Here is an 18,465-nt window from a genome sequence, read left to right as displayed (position 1 = left end):
TTAATTTATGCATCATTTCCCACAGTTTGGCATTTCTAGAGAACTTATGGGTGGCTGAGATAGCTTGTTGCCATTGAGCTGGTGTATATCTACTGCCCAGATCTTCTTCCCAGGATAGGATGGGAAAGGGGGTGATTTGGGGAAGGCATGTTTGTCGCCCAGGTTTATGTATACAAGTGAGATACCACCCTTTAATACGTCCGGGTTTTGGAGATATGTAACCAGACATTCCAGTAACAGGCATTGTATATTGAAACTACCTCTCAGGAGGGAGGAAATCCTCAAATAAGTGTAATTTTCTCTGATAGACCGAACTCCCTCTGTAGGGTAGAAAACGGTTTAAGTTTTTTCACAGAGAATAAGTCGTGTATGTGTGATACCCCTGGTGTGGGTATGTGAACCAATAGTTGAATTGGGCTAAAATTGAAGCTAGATGATAGTCACGCAAAACCGCAAGACCTAGTCCTCCTGCTTTCCTAAGTTCAATGAACCTCCCAAAAGCACACCTTGACCTTCTGTTCTGCAGAGAAATGGATTTTACGGCAAGTACAAAAATCCAATTTTCTCTTTCATTCATCGACGGACACTGTGCTCCATAAATCAACACCCTGTTGAAGAAAGGTTAAGACCTGAGCCACAGAAAAGGATCGAGGATGAGTGCCAATTGACTCACACCAAGAAATGTATGCTTTCCACGTACGATGGTATATCTTGCTGAAAGACGACTTCCTTGCCTTCACCTTAGTAGGGATCACGGATCCAGACAGACCGCTATCCCTCAGTACCTTGTTTTTAATAGTGAAGCCAATAAAACCAGTGACTATAAAGCAGGATGGTAGATCAGCCCTTGGGACAACTGGTTTTCTCTGAGAGGAAGCCTCCAAGGGACCTGTTTCAGCCACCAGGATGATTGGAATATCCTCGCTCTTGATTCCTCGCAGGAACTGTGGAAGAAGCCTTAGCCGAGGGTGATACTGCCTTACTGTGGCCCTTGGACACCTGCGGCGTCTGTCAGAGGACCCCATGACCTTGTCAAGAACTTTGGTATACTCCTGTGGAGCCGAACCTGCTAAAAAAGGAGATGCATGTAGGACTGTGCAAACAGAACTGTCTTGAAGGTGGATGCCACCAGACTCAGAACCTGTATGCAAATCAGGAGGGATAACTGTCTGTGTGACATCAGCCTGTGGTTCCTGGAATTTGTCCAGAGGAAGGACCACCCTGGTCAGAATTAAAATCAAACCTAAGTAAATTAATTCCCTGGACAGGGATAGGGGGGGCCTTAGGTAGTTCAGACATCACCTAAACTTTTGCAAGAATTAAATCTGCACAAGGAGACTCGGGACCTAAAAAACCTGAAAAGGAAAAGCTTTGTCCCCCTTTCAGGGTATACCCAAAATACATTTTACGGATCTCCTTGGCGCTCACCAAAGAAGTCCACGGGGCAGGAAACCAGAGAAGATAATGGGTGAGGGCAGACCTTTATGCTGAAGGAGTCTTTTCTGTTGGTCCTGGGGAAGCTAGCTCTAGGCTTACCAGACCAAAGTTGCTTAGAACCTCCCAGGGAAGATCTATTTCCCTTATTCTCCTTCCCAGAAGCACAAAATAATTTTCTATGGGCTGGGAAGGAGGGCCACTGTCTGTGGTGAGGCTCCTTCCCTTTCCTTGACTGTGGCAGAAAGGTACTCCCCCCCCCCCCTGTGATACCCTTAATGATGTCATCCAGGGTAGCCCCAAATAAGCGATCACCTTGAAAGAGCAAATCAATGAGAGCTTTCATAGAGGCTTGGTCAGCAGACCAATTCTTAAGCCACAGCACACGCCAAATCACCACCGCTGAAAAAGAAAGTTTGGACAGCACAGGAGCTGTATCCAAAGCTGTATCACAAATAAACTGCAGCCCATGGACCAACTGGTCCGCTAAATCAACATAAGCAGCAGGGACCTGCTCACCCCCCTTACCCTAGAGCAAAAGCTTGGGCCATTCAGTTAGGGTCTGAGATACCAGGGCTGAGGCAAAGACTGGCCGTAATGCCGAACCAGCCAAAGTAAACATGCTGCGTGCCACAGCCTCCGCTTTCTTGTAAGCAGAGTCCTTAAAAGGACTAGAATTCCTCGACTGGGATCATGGTTGCTTTATTCAACCTGGAGGGTCCACCACTGGTGGACTAGCCCACTTTTTTTAAAAGTGACTCCTCAAAAGGGTAACGTGCAGCAAAACTTTTGGGGACCACAAAGGGTCATTTTGGTTGTTCCCATTCCTTGCAAGAAAACCTGTCAAAATAAGACACATAAAGAAACACCTTTGGAATACGATGCACATTGTACGTACCAAATGACACAGCCACGTCCGTGGCTACATCAGCTGCATCCTCCATTTTTAAAGTCTCATGCACTGCAGTGATAAGTGCGTCTACCAGCCCGTTTTTATTCGCTGCTGCAACCATGAAGGAATCGTCCTCACTATCAGATGGATGAGGTTGTGTGATAATAAATCCCCCTGGACGGGCCGCATCAGGCTCAGAATCAGATGAGAAAGCCTGAGCAGGGGAAGGCAGGGGATGCTTCCCTCCTGGACCTTTGCCCACACACCACTTCCACCCGGGACACTAAGAACTGCAGGATCGCCGTCAGTGCAACCATGGGAAGCTGGGGTTCCGAGGAACCTTACACCTCCATGAGGGGGTCAGTGGGGGAGATGTGACCCTGAGGCTCCATAAGGAAAAGAAGACCTTGCGGTACAAAAACGATCTTTTGACACCACTAAAGGATCCCCTACAGGCTCAGGGTACCTACTACAGGCTACTGACCGGAGGAGCGCCGAGAATTCGAAACCCAGCATCATCATGGACGCTATCCCTGTTCATATGTAACAGGCACAGAAAGAGGAAACTAAGGAGGAAGAGGGGGAGGAGCTTTAGCATCCCCACGAGGCTTCAGTTGTCTCCAGCATCTCCCAGACTAAGGGAAAATGGCCCCCGTGACATCATTCGGCTACACAAACATGGCCACCAACCGGAGACCAGCCGACTTAGGGAAAATGGCCACCATCAGCTACAAATACTGAAGCATGCTGCCAGGATCTTTCCTGTGCCCTCTGCAATGCTGCACCCTCTGAAAGGGGACCCCCCCTGAACACGTTTAGGGGAGACTGCTGTGCACTCTGCACCGGTCTTTGCCACTGGGACCCCCCTGCACTATACCCACACTGGAAACAGCAGGGCATGTACCTAGGGGACTCCTGCACTGGGGCCCCTCCAGACTACCAGGGCAGGACACACACTATCCCAGGACCCTTACAGAATGGGGATAGCAGAGGAGATCCTAGGGGTCTCTGCCTCATTCTCTGCCCTGGGACCCCCACCAGACTAGGTCCAGACAGGGGGGAATGGGAGTGGGGGAAGCCCAGCTCAGTGAGGGATTTAAGGATGGGAGGAGGGAACCTGCAGGAAGGTCAGACCATCCCTGGAGGTTACCTGCGTCTACCCCAAAGAAAACCACAAAAAGGGGAGAGGGAGGTTTGTACTTACCCTTCCATGGTGCAGGTAATGCTCCAGACAGAACTCCTCACCACTGAAGTAGGGGAGCTGTCGGCCCGGTTATATACGACCCTGAGAGACATTTAACTTGCGGGCCAGCTTCTGTATGTCAGGCTATGTCGCGGCCGACCTAGTGCATAGCTGCGGTCTGCACACGCTCGCTGGCTGGGCTGGGGGGACCAATGGATCTAGATTATCCAGCCCGTCGCTCAGCCCGGCAGTTGATTGTGGATCTCCCAAGAGAGAACAAGGATGTAAGGAAGGAGAAAATTTCTAGGACCAGAGATCCCAACCAGGAGCCCAGGTCCTAACTCCTGACTAGACAGATTAAAACTGATTACCTAGAGCAGAGAGGGGGGTTATATACCAGCTGACGGCCCATGGGTGTAGGCAGGTATTTTTTTTTCTGCCTAGTCCTACTCCTGGAGGAGGCAAAATAACCCATTAGTTATGATTTATGGAGCGCTGTGTCCATCGATGAACGAAAGAGAAAACTATTTAAAGTTCTTTGCAACCTTAATTGAACTAGTGAACTCTAGGCCATATATTAGCTTTCTCAGTAGCTGCGTACCACCAATAATGAAAAGCCTGTGCTAGTTTTTCATTGCAAGAGAACAATTTAAAAATTTTTAAAGTTATTGTATTAAAGTTTTCTTTTTTTTTTAGTTACTCCAAGCTTTTTTTTCTAAAAGAATATATAACGTTTTAATGATTTGATTTATATCAAGTTTAAGATTTTTTTTTTTCTGGTGTTTCATGTTATTTTTTAATAAAACTAAAGTTATTTTCCACCTTGACTGAACTATTGACCACTTGCCTGTTCATTATTAGCTTCTTCGGTAGCTGCATGCCACCAATAATATATATAGCTTGTGTTGGTTTTTCATTGCAAGTGAACAGTTTACAATTTTATTTTCCACTTATGGTGTTATCAAATAAGTTTTTTTTTTTAACCTCCAGTTTAATACACAACCACATTTTACTTTTTCCTAGAATATATCAGCCCCTGGCAAGGTAGTATTTGAATTCAGCAGAGATTTATTTACACTTATTTTGGGTGTGCTCGGGGCGCAGAGCACTGAGCCCTGAGCCCACCGATTTGTGTGACAATAATAGCTATTGTGACACAGATCCTCCTCCTGGCCAATCAGGAAGCAATTCCGAGACCCGTTTCCCGATTGGCCATGGAGGAGGAGGAGTGAGGACTCAAAGAGACGCGAGGGACTGAGTACTGAGGAGAAGCCGCCATTGCATGACTCGCATCTTATGAAGGTACAAGGGCTCTGTGTATGGTCTCTTGCAGGTGGCAATGCTAGTGTTTACAGGCCGGTGTGGTCTGGTGGGGGGTGTATGGTGCGGTCCGTCTGCCACCCCCCCCCCCTTACCCCCCAGTCCATGGCTGGTTCTCGGCACACCGGATCCCCTTCAGCTCAACTCAGCACCCAGAGACATCCGCTTCCTCTGACAGGAGGAGAGGCAGCTGTACTCTCACTCCTGGGACTCTGCTTCCCGCCAAAGACGCTAAATCATGCACACCCCTCAAACTTATACCCACTCCCAGAATCTGCCTTCTGGGGTAGTTACAAGCCTGAAATGTGTCCCTGATTGGGTTTCCTCCTCTCGCAGAGCCAGTGGGGAGACCCCCCCCCTCTCAGCAGACACACCTGAAAGCCATGACACCCTGACCAAAAATAAATCATGGCCCTGCTGTTAGGCAGACAACGCCCACTATGCATTTACCTAGCACCTACCTGTAGGGTGCTACATCCACCCCACACCAAATTGACTCAGGTCCCTCTGACTCTGAGGCAACTGCCTCCTGTCAAAAACTCTGCAAAAAATCAGGAGTATCCCACAAACCTGGAAAGGGAAAAATAAAATTTACAAATAAATTACGGTGAAAAAATAGATCTTTACACTTTACAAATCTTTACAAATTTACAAACAACTTAAGGTGCATGAAAACTGATGCACCCCAAACCCCCCCCCCAACACCACCACACAAACTCGTTTGGTGGGGAACAATGAAGAAAAATACAATGCAAATTTGCTAACTGACTATCTCAAAGATGGTCCCACCTGTAGAGAAGAAAAGGAAGCAAAAGTTAGTCAACTGCATACACATAGAAAAATGCAAGCCTAACTATCTCGACAGTTGAATGGAAAGACCCTCTTAACTGCAAGGGCGACCTTTCCACTCCCTCCCTGACTACCTCTTCTAACCAGTTTCTTGACTCGCCGGGGTCCACTTCTTGGCTGGAAGAGTCTGTCCCCTATCACTGGCTATCTATGCAGAGTCCTTTTGATGAAGCAAAGCACAGCACCCTCTAGCTGTCTTTCCAAGCACTTCTTTAGGAAACAGGGCAAGTCACAGTTCCATATGACCAGCAGCCCTGCTGAGTCAGGGAAGTAGCACGGGGGTCTTGTAGGGCACCCCCCACCAAAGTTCCTGGACACACCTTCCTTGAACTTTGTAGCAGCAAAATCTTCTGTCAAAGCTGTGGATGATGTCCCATGCAGCAATTTGTAATCCACAGAGATCCTGGCCCGATGGCCCAAGGTATCTAGCACAACAAACAATTTCCCAGAAAACACGGGCCCGATGGCCCTAAGAGGTCTGACACAGCAAAATTTCTTCCAAAAAAGACCCTGGCCCGATGGCCCAAGGGGTCTACATCAAACTTAAACTCTTTCAAACTTGTGAATTCAGCATTATATTTGCAGTTCCTTGGTCAGTTGTGGTGGCCAGCCAGCCAACACAATTTTTTTTTTTCTTCTCCTTTGAAAGTTTCTCCTTGAAGTAGAATATTTTCAACCCTCAAATGTAATAGTCAGGGTGAGGGATCTGAACATATTCTCCTTGCTCATTTTTGACTCTGATGGACCAAGCGTGCCTTGATCCATCTGGGTGGCAGACCTCCACCCTATCTATATAGATGGAGCGCCCATAGTTCCATTGAGTCTTTACCTTGTTAAATTTTTCCTTAAGCCCTTCCTCTGGAGAATCCCTGTAGGGTTTTGGGACAAACAGGAAGTCCCAGATTAGCTCGTCACACCAGAAGTCCCGAAACTTTTCCACCATTATCATAACTTTCCTTGGGGAATAGGGGTAGTCATATCCATACTCAAGCGCAACTTTCTTTTGCATCCACAGTTGCATCCTGGACAACCTGGGGAGAGTCCTCCTGTCACCTCTCCCTGGTGGAGAAAATCGGTTACATACCCTTTGAATCATCTGTTCATAGGCCGTATTTTGGTCTATGGCCCTAGCAATGTTTCCTGGAGGGGAGAGGTCTAGGACCCTTTCAACATAGGCCTCACAGAACCCCAATTTCTGGGCCAGTTCCCCTCTCTCTATAGCATCCTTAGCTTCCTGATCAAGTGGCACAGTCACTTCGGGACCTGGGGAGCTGTTCCCAGCTTCTGACCCCCATTCCCACTCAGTCTCATCAATAGATCCCCAATCGTCAATCCCTTCCTCGACTGACCCATATCTGGCCTGGAAGGATGGGGACTCGATGTGTACAGGGCATCTCTCTCCCTCACTACTAGCACTAGAGAGTGAGGCCAAAATCTCTGCAGGTTTATCAGGCTGCTGGATGCTGATGATGGCGGATCCGGTCATGACTGCTGAGGTAGCTAGGCCCTGCGGGCACCTTCCTTGTGCCAGTGTGATCATGAATCCCCTCCCCACGGAACTCTGCGACCAGGTCCCCCCCCCCCCCCCCGTCCTCAAAGTCTAGGCCCTCCGACTGCTGGTAGGGCCTCCAACTGCATCATTAGCCTGAACATGCCTCTACCGGCTTCGCGGAGGAACTTTGACTCAGTCCCGTTCACTTCCTGAGTAAGGCCTGACTCCCACATGACAGAGAGCTTCTTGGGATGGCCCACACTCTTTTCTGCCTGGGTCCAATTGCCCACATTGGACCCACGCTTGTACTTTCAAAGTGACAGCAGCACACTGAGGACATACCGCTCCTAGGAACTCCCGGCCGCCTCCTGTGCACAGAGCGAGTCCACCGTCTGGCACCATCCAGATACCGGTATCCCAGACTAGGGGGTGGGATGGGCTGGTGGATCTGCTCCTGGTTCTGCTTTGCAGGGTCCACACTCATGGTGGCAATGGTAGCGGGCACACTCTCCATCTCTCTCACAAACTACATGCTCCTCCCTCCTACACGTGTCTCCCGCACGGGCACTCCCGAAGGAGGGCATATTAATAGGGTACCTGAGTCACTCCTAATTGGCCAGATGTTCCCACCGTCTCCACCCTTGCGCCATATTGGGTGATGACTCCTCCTACTGTGCAGATCTGCATGTGGCACACTTTCCCTCGTGGTACTGTAACTCTTCCCCTGCCATGCTTCTTCACTGCATGCTTCTGGGAAATAGCTGCTAAGCAGATCATGTCACTTGCTAGACATGCATCCACCCGTCTCAATTGCACTAGGGCCACAGCTGCGCCTTCCTTTACTGAAGCCAGCTGTCCCTCCTTGCTTCGCAAGAGTAATATCCTGCTGTCGGTCACATAGCTGATACTTCTCTTCCTCGCCACACACGTGCAATTCTCGTCTTCCATACTGGCTCCGGGGTCAGCCCCACTGCCCCCTTCGGCATGGCCGACTACGATCCCCACAGTATCGGTGCAACAACTATAGAGAATAAATGCCCCGCTGTCAAATGCACGGTCAACATCCATCCATATAGCATGCACATACACCAGGCCCCTGGCACCTCTCTTCCCATGCCCCCGGCCTCCACCTTCACTGTCCACACTAGGACCTCTGGCGTTCTCTTCTCTGTCCTCCCTGACGCCATTCTTCACTGTCCACTCTAGGACTTCTCTCTGTTAAGCAGTTGCAGCACTCATACCACTTTAACACTTTTTCCCCCTGCTCTCCATCTTCTGACAGCAGAGTACATCTCATAGTCCATATGAAAAGTCCTCATTAAATTACAGGTTCTCTTAGAACATTTGCGTTGCCACAAACAACCTTCGATATGGGCTTCTAGCTTCAGCCCACTCCCCTTGGCTCCCACAGTTGCAGTCTCACACCTGGCCTCGCGCTTGAACAACAGTTCCGGGCACAGAAATAGATTTTTTTTACTTTTCCTTTTGCCATTGCCAGGGGCAACTGGCCCAGTAACTAATAGCAAAATCACGGACGAGCCCCCAAATGTAGCAGGTTTTCTAGGTCTTGAGCCTAAGGTGGGTCTGCCATTGTTACAGGTAACACTCTCAGCCCATTTGAGCTGTGAACTCAGGTGTGAGAACTGAGACAAGGACCAGCAAAACAAACCGGCATCTTTGGTTTGTTTGTTTTATTGTAGTTAGCAGATGGGAGAAGGGAATGAGTGGGATACTCCTCTGGCTCAACTAGGTACAATTTTGGGACTCTTCCAGAACAATGCCTGTTAGCGCTGTCTTGAAGCCAGCCGACGCTAGCCAACGCTTCCTGACGCTTGGAAATACGGTATCACTGAAAACTGTGCTGGAACCTCGACTTTAATTCAGAAGATCCAGGACTGTAGAATACTTGACTTCTGACACTGCTTTGCTCAAAAGTCACTAAACAGCTCCCTCCAGCTCTGTACTAGCTTGAGGTAGCTCTTTGTACATTCCTGTGCTGCTGCAACTCTCAACCTGTACACTCCACACTGTACAATGACTCTTCAGGGCCCAAGCTGCAGGCGCCCCCTTTAACACTTTCAGGGTCCTCAACCTAGGAACCCCCTCTAACACTTCAGGGTCCTCCGACCAGGCACCCCCTTTAACACTAGCTGACTCTTGGATCCCAGAACCTTCTCCAGAGTGGTCCCCTATGACACTATGCAGACCCCCAGGGGCAATCCACAGTACTCACGACCTTTGTAGGTTTTCCTGGGACTGGACCCCGCTCTCTCTCCGCTGATTCTCGGCACACCGTATCCCTTCAGCTCAACTCAGCACCCTCTGGATTCTCAGGCAGCACCCAGAGACATCCGCTTCCTCTGACAGGAGGAGAGACAGCCGTACTCTCACTCCTGGGACTCTACTTCCTGCCAAAGACGCAGAGTCATGCACTCCCCTCAAACTTATACCCACTCCCAGAATCCTCTGCGGCAGAATCTGCCTTCTGGGGTAGTTACAAGCCTGAATGTGTCCCCGATTGGGATTCCTCCACTGCTCTATGAGAAACCTCTCACAGAGCCAGTGGGGAGACTCCCCCCCCCCCCCCCTCAGCAAACACACCTGAAAGCCATGACACCATGACCAAAAAGAAATCATGGCCCTGCTGTTAGGCAGACAAGGCCCACTATGCATTTACCTAGCACCTACCTGTAGGGTGCTACATCGGTTTTATCCAATAAGTATTAAATTGCCTGTTCATTCATTTTATAATTTCTATGTTTGCTTATGGGTTTTACGCCAGATCCCCTTGAGGGCTAATCTCAATTTCAATGTGGGAACCAGAGCGGTTTCTATAGCAACCGCCACGCTATTTAATCCCGGTGATCATCACCCTGTTACCTTTACCCTTGATAAAGTCACGTACTGGAGTGATGCAACACGCCGGGAGGAACTGGGTGATGTCACTTCCGGTCTACGGCCGTGACTGGAAATTTGGAAATTAACACGCCGCCGAGTGCGGGGACCTAGCGGTCCACTTCCCTGCATACTGTACTGTAAGTGATTCATTGTTTTATAATAAATGTTTTTCAAACTACTACATAACACTATTTTACTTTTACATGAGTGAAGGGGATGTGCATAGCCAACACTAGTGAAGCGAGTGTCGCCATTGGAACGTGACAGAGGATCCCTATACATATGCTGAAATGCTTTTATTTGCCTTATTTGAGGTGAGCAGCCACTGCACCCAGTGTTGGATTTTGTGTTTGGGAGTGTTTCACATCGATGACACTGTGATTGCCTGACATCACCACTTTGGATTACCACATATTTTATATGAATTTCCCCTACACAATCACATTGACGTCTTGCATTGAACTTGTTTTAATAATTATAACAATCACCATTTCCTTTATATGAACTATATTGAATTTTGTAACCATTCACCGCATTACGAATGGCTTTTCACATGATTATTTAAATAAGCACTCTCCCATTCACGTTTTTAGATATTCTTGGAGCACTAGTCACTTTAAATTCTATTTATTATTATATCTGCATTATTTATTGATTACTTTTGATTGATTTTTCCACTTACCTGCATTAATTTTTGCACAATTATTCACTGCAATCTGTGTAATTTTAGCGCAGATTTTACATATATATTCTTATATAGATTTTTACAATAAATATGGATTGAAATTCAAACACAAAGGCCGATTAGGAGTAGGTAGCTTTTATTTAAAATGGTGCATTGGTTCCAGTGTATAAAAAGAAAGACTTACTTAACTATGGTTACCACAATGTAGCTATGGCTATACCTACTTTAACATTGTATGGCTATACCTACTTTCCCATTGTGTCAGAGATTTAAGCCACATATTACTCTCTTCATTGTATAGTCCGTTACATAGTGCAATTCATTTAAAATGTAACATGTACATTATTGTACCTGCAAGGAAGAAAAACAAAATGTGCAACATTTTCATCTGCTTTAAAGCAGACCGTAACTCGCTTTAAATTAAGTTGCTCTTACTCCTCCTTCCCTCCTTTTTTTAAGACAAAAACATTTTTTTTTTGGGGGGGGGGGAGGGGGAGTGGATGGGTGATAAATATTTTTAACAGAGCGCTTCCAGTGATTCCACCTTCCTCACCTAGATTAAGATTAAAATTACATTCCCACCACCCAAAGCCTCCTGGTAAAGGCACTTCACACATCTCAGGAGGCTTCAGGGCTGTGCAGAACAAACTATGCATGCGCAGTGCAGTGTCAGGAGGCTGGCTGCTGGGATCCAGAAGAGACAGCTGGCCTCTTGATAATGTCACAAAGAAGATGGTGGCATGGCACCTGGCGTGCAATACGCAATTCACTGGGTGGATGAGCATGCTATTTTAGCTCAATTCATCGGACCAAGTAAGAAGGGGTACAGACTAAAATGAGCCCCCGGGAGGTGAAGTTCCTCTTTAATCTCCAAAATTTTTATAAACTAGTTTATGAATTCCCCTTACTCCCTGTCCTTGGGGCTCTGATCACAGAAGAGTATCAGATGCCCTATAAACTCACTCTACTAGCAGAATCAATTCTGATAATTAGGCACTCAAGGCTTGTTCCGAACATTGCATGCAACCTTTAGGTTGCTACACTGAACAGCATTGCCAAAAAATAGGTCCAAACAGATCAGGCATTTGAGGGGATGCTTGGCAGTCAGAACTACCTGCCACCCCATTTAAACCACCTGTATGAACAGGGAATATAGAATATATGGAGAGTGAAGTTTGCATTACATCGATGGTGGTCACCAGGATAGAACAAAAAATGAGAACAACACACTCTACAAAATATTCACAGGGGATCTAACCCTTCCTTAAAAAAAAAAAAAAGTTTTGGCTGGAGCTACACAGAACATATTAAAACTGAAGATAGGGTAGTAAAGAGATATTTTCAAAAATGCCCTCAGCTGCACAGATAATGTGCAAAACGTACACACATATATATATAATTTACCTCCTTTTATGTATACCTTTACATACTGTAATGTAGTTGAGCATGTTCTTAGTGGGTCTTTTAGGCATAGTGTTTTTTTAAATAAGAAGAGATTAACCCTTTTTAAAGTCTATTAGCATAAATAATCTAGCAATATTAGTAGTGTTTTCCCTTCTGCTGCTTCCCGACAATTCCTAGCTGTCACCCGGAATATTACACAACACAAATAGAGCCCCTCAATCAATATTTTAGACACTAAGAAAAAAAAAAGTAAGGATTGTGACAAAGCGGTTTATGAAGCACAGCTGACATCCAGTGTCCAATTCACCAATCCAGCATGAGCGTCCCTGCTCTCCATAAACAAAATAGGTCCAACTAAAAGATAAAAAAAACAGGTAGAAAGAATTTTAAAATGTTATATCATTTCAATTTAGCAAATGGAATTACATTTTTGTAATTTGGAGTATATTTGGCCAAACTCCATGCACAGATAAGAGTGGGCAAAATTATATTTTTTAAAAAGCTCATATACTAGCACTGCCGTATACAAGGGTATAGCCGTGGACAGCCATTCATTAATGACAGGCTGCACCTTGCACCTGGGCTGCAGAAAATACAGCTACAGTTATGATGAACATGCTCAGATGGCCCATGTGAAAGGGCCCATAAACACAAAGCAAAAGCTCATTGGATTGTCCTGACAACTATCACAGGGAAGTTAGTGAAGGTTTACAACTGGCTGATGTGCCACACACAGTTACCAGAGGTTGCCTAAGACTGCTTCTAATTGTCTTCCCTACAGCCGGCATATTGACCTGTTTGACCTGTTTCCAATGCTCATACTGACTTAAAGTGATACTAAGCACTAATGTACTAATTTACATTGTCCATTTAAATTTCTGTATATGGATGATGGCACTGCAATTAATTTAAATAAAAAAAAAAACAAACATTCAAGTACGCTTTTCCTAATCAATTTACAGCAGTCACATGGCCCAACTCTTTCCCAGCCTGTCTGCAGGGAAACAATCAGGAGGAGCTTCTAGCCCTCTGCTGCTGGTCACATGTTAAAAAAAAATCCTTTGGAATTTAGATTAAAAATTAATATCAATAAAACTATTTTAAATTTGCATACAAATATATATTTAAAATTAAATCTTTATTATTTTGCGAAAATAGGATGGTGTGGGCGGATTTCTGCTAGTCACAGGCTGTGTCAGGCCCGTCCTGCCTGTGTCTTAGAATAAGAGGGAGGTGAAACCTCCTTCAATCTATATCAATATCCTGCCCCCCATTGTGTTTAGCTGTTTAGAGAGCATGGAGGAGGAGGAGGGAGGGAGGGAGTGGGCTGTCTTTCACAACTGTGTATACACCCACATGTGTGACTCTACAGTCACATGGGCAGGTCAGATGTGATAGGGAGGAAGTGCTCAGCATAGCAACTCACTGAAAACTGAGCATGTGCAGAGTTGCCACCAATGCTCTGCAAAATCCCTAGCCTAATTAGGGACATGGACAGAAGGGGGGAATGGAAAGCAGCAGGATCAACCAGGTTTTTTTTTTGCAGAATACAGAAAACGAATCGCATAGTGACTGAGTGAGTATGAACAGCATGTAATACAACATTTATTGATAGTTTTTAATGATGTGGGTTTAGTGAAACTTCCATATCTTGACCTCCAGAAGATTTACCCCTCTTCATGACCAGGCCATATTTTTGCAACTAAACATTGCATTACTTTATTATAGTGTGGATAGTGGCGCGCTTTAGGGGCTGGATGTCAGTATATAAATTAAGAGCAAAGGTCGAAAAATAATCTGTGTTAGGTGTTGATCTGATAAAAATTATATGTGTCTATATATGTTCGTTTTGAGAGGTGTACATCAATAAGAGCTGATTGAAGAAAGTGCTGAGTGCTTCAATACTGGATGTGAATCGTTAAATAATTAAGCAGTTTCTATTGTGTTATATCTATAGTTGTGCTAATAAAAGTGCAATGTGCTTCCTAAAATCATCAAATACATAAAAATCAATTAACATATATCTGATAAATACCAAGGTGCGCTGGCATAAGATTATTCCATCAAATAAATAAATTATTCCATCAATTCCACAAATGATTATCAAAGTGCTATGGTAAAATATTAAGTGAATAAATAATAATATAGTGACATATAAACAATATGTCACTATATTATTTATTCAATTTGCAGACAGGCTGGGAAAGAGCTGGGCCATGTGACCGCTGTACATACATATATACACACACATACATATACACACACACACATTTTTTTTTTTAACTTTCTGCTATAAAACATATCCAATAAAAAAATTGATAAAATCAATAATCTTATATAAAAATGGCAATAAGGGTCTATTGATTGGTTTGCGCAAAAGTTATAACATCTGCAAACTATGGTATATATACTAGAATTTTTTAATATATTTTTTTACTAGTAACAGCGGCAATCAGCAACTTATAGCGGGACTGTAATATTGTGGCTACAATATTGCGGCATGTAATCAGACACTATCTGACACTTTTGTGGGAACTAGTGACATTAATACAGTGATCAGTGCTAAAAATATACACTGTCACTGTACTAATGACACTGGCAGGGAAGGGGTTAAACATCTAGGGCAATCAAAGGGTTAAACGTGTGCCTAGCCAGTGTTTTTGTGTACTGTGTGTGGTGCTTTTACAAAAGGGATATGATGGATTTTTTTCCCTGCTTTGCAGGGACACAAAATCCATCACTTTCCCTGCTGACAGGACAGAGCTCTGCCTGGTTTACATAGGCAGAGCTCTGTTCTGTGTCCCTTCCCAATTAATGATCAACGGGTGGCAGTGGACATCCATTGCCCGGCATTCGCTGATCGGCTTCTGCGGTGAGCAATCACAGCGGAAGCAGCGCATGCTCGCCCCTTGGGCGGGAGTGCAGAATCACGTACATATACAGGATTCTGCACAGAATGGCCACCCTGCAGCAGTGTATCCACTATGGGGCGGTCAGGAAGTGGTTAAGCTGGCCATACATGCATCACATTTTGGCAGGTTTAAGCTAAATTGGTAAAAATTCACTCTGTGGGTGGCCATGTCACTAACACCCAACTTTTGTTGAAAGAGCCAGGTGGAAAAATGTTAGCCAAACAGTGCTGTTTGGGGATTCGGATAGCTGGCAGTGCTGGCTTTTAGAATACAATAACCCCATGTTTAAACCAGGGGTCCCATTTATTGTCATAGAAGTGGGTAGAGTTGTAAAAAGTGTGAAAGATTTTTTTCCATGAGGCTGATTGCATTAATTCTTGTTTTGAGTTGTTAAGAGGGAAAACGATGGCGATTTCCAGTGTACTGTTATCAACCGGTGTATAGCAACACTTATTGTATGCACTAGCCTCATATGAGGGATTGATAGGTGATTAATGGAAGAGAATAGAAGACAATTAGATAAATTAGGAGTAATAGGAGTACCGGAGATAGTGGAAGCAAATTCTTCTAATTGATGCCAAATGTTGGCTATCTTTCCACATTCCCAGAAGATGTGTGTGAAGGAACCTGGAGAATCACAACCTCTAAAGCAATTTTGATAAGATGTTGATCCTTTGCCTTAGATTACTTTGCTGAGTAAAGATGCCGTTAGAAATATACAATATACTGTGACACCAACCACAAAATATTTCTTCTACTTTTATCTGACTGACAACTACAATAATTCTGATATTAGACTATATCCTATCTTTTGTACCCTGATAAAAGTCTATTTGTAATACCATGCTTGTAGATATACAATGTTCTTTTTTACCACCATTTTATCCCATATAAAAAGTTTGTAAACATAGAATATAATAACCCGCAGCAGAAGATTCGTCCTTCCACGCTGTAGGGCAAACGTAAAAATGTGTCTATAGTACTCATATAGATTGTATGTTTTTATATACTTTTTGTTTACACATACTTACACAATAAAGCGCTTTTTTGCTTTGAATTTATAGCTTTTGTATTCTCAGATTGCTATTAAAAGCTGCAAGTGTTGCTATAGAAGAGAGTTATTGTGATGGCAATCTACTTAAGCTGTGGTCAGACTTTCTTGAGTGCATCCTATTGTGTGACAAAGTGATCTCTTTGGAAGCGGTTACAATTATATCATTGTGCCACCTGAGATGGCACTGAAAAGATGTCACCTATGATCTCATCAGACACTTTACAGCACACAGATAAATAGTTTTCATCCCCGCTCACTTTTACTAACTTCTACAAACAGCTCAATAAAAGCAAGTAATGCTTGAAATGATGCTGTCAAGATGTTTATTCAGACATGATTGTCCAATGAGCATATTCTCTGTGTCTGGGGCTGCACAATGGGTTTTCCTTTGTATTTGCTGCTCTTGTTACCAACAGTTTTTTCTTCCTCCCTTTGTTTTTGTTGTAAAAATTTCCAAAAAAACATTTTCAAAAATAAAAAATTCTAATTTAAAAAAGTAATGCTTACAAATACAGGGTAATTTCTCCATTAGCAGACAAAAAGGCAAATCTCTGTAAGTCAGAGGGCCTCAGCATTTCACACCAAAGTATTAAAAATTTTCAGGCTCTCTGGTCTACTTTAGAGAAGACTTAAGGATCCAAAAAGTTTGAAAGTAAGGCTACATTCACATGTGGGCATAGCGGATCACGGGCAGAATCACAGCGATTCTGCCCGCGATCTGGAATCATTGCAAATCGCGGGACGCCTGTGTGATGCCCATGATTTGCAATGGCACCCCAAACGCTGTGCGATGTTGCCGCGATTTCCGCCTGCCGAATCGAGGTAACATTGCGCAAACAGAATGGCGGGACACATGACGCACAAAAGAAGCTCCTGTACCTTTTTGGGCATCATGCATCCCGCGATTCTGTTTGCACGATGTTACCGTGATTCGGCAGGAGGAAATCGCGGCAACATCACACAGCGTTTGGGGTGCCATTGAAAAAAAAAAGGGGCATCGCACAGGCGTCCTGCGATTTGCAATGATTGCAGATCGTGGGCAGAATCACGGTGATTCTGTCCATGATCCGCTACGCCCACATGTGAACATAGCCTAAAAGAGGCAGGTCCTGGCCTTCATATGACACTTGAGAGAACAAGATATCGACCTGCCATTGTTCTCATAAAGATAGCTGTAGCCAACTTCAGGCAAGCCAAAGATGATGCCTTTTTTGGCAGCAGGAAAGAAATCGCTTGATTCCCCACATCAACACTGATTGTGTGGATAGAGGAATCGAGCAATTTTCTTCCCTGCAGCCAAAATCCTATCATCTATAGCTTTCCTAAGGTTGGCTACAGATATCCAGGCTCCCTCCTGCACACTATTGTATTCTGCCAGCAGGAAGCATTCCCTGCCGACAGAACACAATGATTACTGCTGACAGCTATAACCGCCGACTGTAACAGCATGCAAAAAAATGCAACAGGCTGGTGGTAATGAAAACAAGAAATATTCAACGCTGATGTATAACAAAGTTCAGAGTAAATAGCAATTGCCAGCTGAACATTAAAAGGACAATAACATATAAAAAAATAATCAGTGCAGCGCAAACAAGACAAGCAGTAATAACAGCAATATAAAAAGTCCATAAGCTGTAAAGATCTCAGCCACTGTGGGAAAGGTGCTTGATGATGGACAACACAGTGTTAAAAGGTGAGTACAGCCCATCCACCACAGACCACACAAACCTCTTACCTCCTTCATTTGACCCAAAAAGGTCACAAAGCACTTTCCCACACCATGGGGTGTAATCCCCCAACGATCAGAACACTAACTCCACAGGGCTGTATTCGTGGTCCAACCAGGTCTTTGTAAAAGGTAAGTGTGTCCTTTATAAAGCAAACAATTGCAGCCAAGCGTGGCTACAAACGGCCATGCTGCTAGTCACCTCATCCATGGAGACACTCTCCTGGCTGGTGGTACTAAGGTCGATTGATGGATCGACTTCAGCACAAGCAGCCTGCCCATACATGGATCGAATCTGAAGCAGCTAACATTCAATCCATCTATGGCTGGCTTTAGAATTCACAAGATAAGGGAACAACTGACAGACAATAAGGGAAAGAGAGAAAAGCGGTCTCATGCCACCTTTACAGCTCAAAGCTAAGGCAAAAATGTGTTACTGCCCTTTGGTATGGATGACCCTATGACCTTCATAGGGGTGAAACCTATAAAAAAAAAAAAACATGAGCTGGAAATTCAACTTTTTCCTTTCTTTTAACCCTTATTATCTGTGAACATTAAACTGTTTGTGTAGACGGTGGGAGGATGAGGCCTATTACATATGGCAAGAGGAGTGACC

This window comes from Pelophylax lessonae (assembly GCF_965119305.1).
Source record: "Pelophylax lessonae genome assembly, chromosome: 8".
Taxonomy (NCBI): Eukaryota; Metazoa; Chordata; class Amphibia; order Anura; family Ranidae; genus Pelophylax; species Pelophylax lessonae.
This window is presented reverse-complemented; position numbering follows the sequence as displayed.